This window comes from Kryptolebias marmoratus, linkage group LG15, assembly GCF_001649575.2.
Source record: "Kryptolebias marmoratus isolate JLee-2015 linkage group LG15, ASM164957v2, whole genome shotgun sequence".
NCBI lineage: Eukaryota > Metazoa > Chordata > Actinopteri > Cyprinodontiformes > Rivulidae > Kryptolebias > Kryptolebias marmoratus.
The window spans coordinates 34,815,461-34,818,790 of NC_051444.1; the positions used below are offsets into that span (position 1 = coordinate 34,815,461).

General features: G+C 44.1%; 1 protein-coding gene and 1 long non-coding RNA gene across 6 annotated transcripts in view; one reads left to right on the top strand and one right to left on the bottom strand.

Moving 5' to 3' along the window:
- herc1 (HECT and RLD domain containing E3 ubiquitin protein ligase family member 1) overlaps positions 1-2,362 on the bottom strand; it is a 133,192-nt gene extending 130,830 nt beyond the window's left edge. For 4 of the 5 annotated variants that reach the window (XM_037979946.1, XM_037979945.1, XM_037979944.1 and 1 more), the window contains exon 1: positions 2,090-2,225. The gene's annotated coding sequence lies outside the window, so the exon portion shown is untranslated. Of the gene's footprint in view, positions 1-2,089 lie in introns of all 5 variants that reach the window. The other variant, XM_037979943.1, reaches the window with a different exon arrangement.
- Positions 2,363-2,567: 205 nt separating this feature from the next.
- LOC119617726 overlaps positions 2,568-3,330 on the top strand; it is a 6,792-nt gene continuing 6,029 nt past the window's right edge. Inside the window, exon 1 of the long non-coding RNA XR_005234118.1 lies at positions 2,568-2,705. This is a non-coding gene — a long non-coding RNA (uncharacterized LOC119617726). The remainder of the gene's footprint in view (positions 2,706-3,330) is intronic.

The following is a 3,330-nucleotide window of genomic DNA, read 5'->3' on the forward strand; positions in this document are numbered from 1 at the left end:
TTTTTTTTTTTTTTTTTTTTTTTAACGGAGCGGACGGAGCAATGACTTATATTTGGGACGGAGTGTTCAGCAAACGCGCTGCGGGAAACGCGCTGCGGGAAACGCGCTGCGGGAAACGCGCTGCGGGTGACGTCACCGTTTCCGCAACAACGTTAGTGACGCATAAATTGCGCGACACATATCGATAATGAAATTTGTCGCCAACGCTTTTAATTATTGAATTTTATCGATTATATCGATTTGTTGTTGCAGCCCTAGTTCACACCAAATGTTAATGAGTTGTGGAGGTACACCCAATGATAACTTTCTAAGAGTTTCACTAAGGGCAGTTTAAATGCCACTGTTTTTCAGTGAAACCGGGACCTTTTTGTAGAAATTTCGCTATTCATTTACACAACAACAGCCGTCAGAAGCTTTCTGAATCTAGGTCTCAGAGTGGAACTTTTCAGACACCTCCATTTGCATTTCTGTGAAATCGCACAGGCCCACCACAGACGGCTGCAGTCAATAATTCTGCACATGTGCAAGCAGATAACAGCAGCGGATAGCTGAGTGCTGTTTATGTTACTCGCCCTTTTCAAAGAGTAGCAGCAACCCAACCTCACTGTCGGTCCAAACAATTCACCATTTTGGATGTAACAGTTTCCATGCTCCAGAGACTGGTGTCTGCACGCATGTGACCGAGCATGGAAACGACAGCGGGTTCAACAAGCACAGAAGCACTGTGGAAAAGTGTCACTTTTTTTCCAATCATCAGAGAATCACCAACATTTCCAGGAATTCGGTCACGTGTATACATAAGATTTTTTACTAACAGACAGGGTTGACAGAAACAGATAATGTCAAAGTTCAAAGCAAAAATATTGTTAAATGTGTATTGCTAGAAGTATGTATTGAGGACGATGCTCAGCTACTACCACACCAGTTTCAGCTTAATATCTGTAAAATTGCCTGAGTTATCACTATTTGTGTTTCCAAAGGTCATTTAGCTGTGGTGGCCATCTTCAATTGAGTTGAGTCTAAAAGTTGATCAGTTGTAGAGGTACATTCAATATTTACTTTCTGGATTGTTCATTAAAATCCATCCAGTGTTTTACAAGATATTTTGTTAGGAGACACAACAGTTAATGAAAAGGTTTTAAATTAGATCTTCTGCTATTAGTTTCTGCTCAAAATGTGTTGGAACTGACTCTCAGCTTCTACCACACCAAATTTTCAGTCAACAGCTGTAAAACTGTCTGGTTTAATATCCATTTTATGTCTAATAAGGTTACTTAGTTGTGGCGGCCATCGAATGCACATCGAATGACTACTTTCTGGGAGTTTCTATAAAATCCATCCAGTGGTTCAGGAGATACAGAACAAAAACATGACCCCTTCCTCCTTCATTGGGACAAAAATGAGGACAGAATCAGGGTTTATCTTGTTATTTAAACACCTGTCTTTGTCACTGATTTGGGCCTAAAACATTAGTGTTAAACATTGTTTTTTTATTGAAGCTAACAGTAATGAGAAGCTGGCAGGCAGCTCAGACAGCTGCTTATGTAATAAGTGTGACAGTTCAGCTCCAACTTTAACCACAGCGCTCTTAAATGAGCAATAATCCATTTCAGCATGTTTTACTACTTATATTTAGCGCTTCTTTGATTCCCCCTTATAACAGCTATCAGAGGTTAATAAGCATCTGGAAGCAGCTGCCACAGGCTCGGTTCTGGTTCTGACCAGCGGCAGGTAGCGACCCGTGACCCGGGTGAACTGGACTCAGAGCGGCGGCTCCGGCTGCTTGTGTTGCAGAGAAGCAGCTAGCAGTTTGATAAATCTGACAGTTTCACGGGAGACTGCCTAACATTTCAGCCATGACACCATTTTGCTACAGTTAGCACACTTCTTCACTCCTTTACGAAACCGAGACATTAACCGTTTATTCGCAGTTTAATCAAATAAAATAAAAAACGGAACAGAAAACTGGTGAGTTTAAACTGACGATGCTAACGTTAAGCTAGCTTCCTCACATAAAACAAGTTAAGGCACCAAACACAGACGTGACACTTCATTGGTAGGTAAAATAAAAGACTTTAGAATACGGTACCGGTATGCACATCTGTCCCAGAACCATCACAGAACCTTTGGGGTGAGAATTAGCCTGAATATCCGCTGCATCACAGCGAGGAGCAGGTTAGCAGCTGAGCTAGCTGTCCGGATAAAGTAGCTCACTCACCGTTACCGTGAATGGCCTCCTCCTCTTCCTCTTTGCGCTTACACAACAAACCAGCTGGGCTTCATTTCACACACACACACACACACACACACACACACACACGCACACACACAGCCACAGCAGCTCGCTCTTTGATAAGGTGAACTCAGACAGAGGCATGCCTCCGCCCGCCTCTCCTCCGGTAGCTTCCACTGCAGTGACTCCACTGTTCTTCGCCCCTAGCAGAGCCCCGGCCTGTCTGCCTGTCTGTCTGCCTGTCTGCCTGTCTGTCTGCCTGCCTGCCTGTCTGCCTGTCTGTCTGCCTGTCTGCCTGTCTGTCTGTCTGCCTGTCTGCCTGCCTGTCTGCCTGTCTGTCTGCCTGTCTGTCTGCCTGTGTTTCTTTGTTTGCTATCTAGCTGCTCATAACAGTGTATTTGGAGTACAGGATCCAAATCCACTGACCTACAGCACCACTTCTCTTTTAAAGGAATAGTTCACATCTTTTGAGGTATGAGGTTCTGTGGATAATTTATAAACAATTACTATCTTACCTGCTGTAGAATGCTCTTTTGATGTGTTACATTTCTACACAGACGTCAGTGGTGGCTGGCCAATAGAGGGCGCAAGGGCGCCGCCCTACCACTCACATTACCTTGAATACATATTTTTAGTTGTGTAAGATAAATATTTTATCGTTAATGATAAGTAATGATAAGTTTCGTTCTTCAACATTGTCTGATTGGTGACGTATTTCCGCCGCAAAAATCTTTGTCCATAGACTCTCGTTAAAAGTTGTAAATGCGCAGTAGCTCCTCTTCAGTACAAGAGATAGGACCGTTCAGGGCGCACCTCTGCAGCTGTGTTTACGTTTCACCGCCTCCCGCCGCCGGAGGACGGAGCTCCCACCGCCGGAGGGCGGGACTCCCGCCGCCGGAGGGCGGGACTCCCGCCACGGGCTGACGTCACATCCGTCTGTCATAAAGTTTGCGTGATTGAAAAGTCGAGCCGCGGGTGAGCTGCCTTTTATTCAAAGACAGTAATAAGTTCATTACGTGACTAAGTTACATACAAAAGGTGATAGATAAGATCATAGTTAATAATTAGTTTAAGAAAATTTATGCTAAAATCTGTTA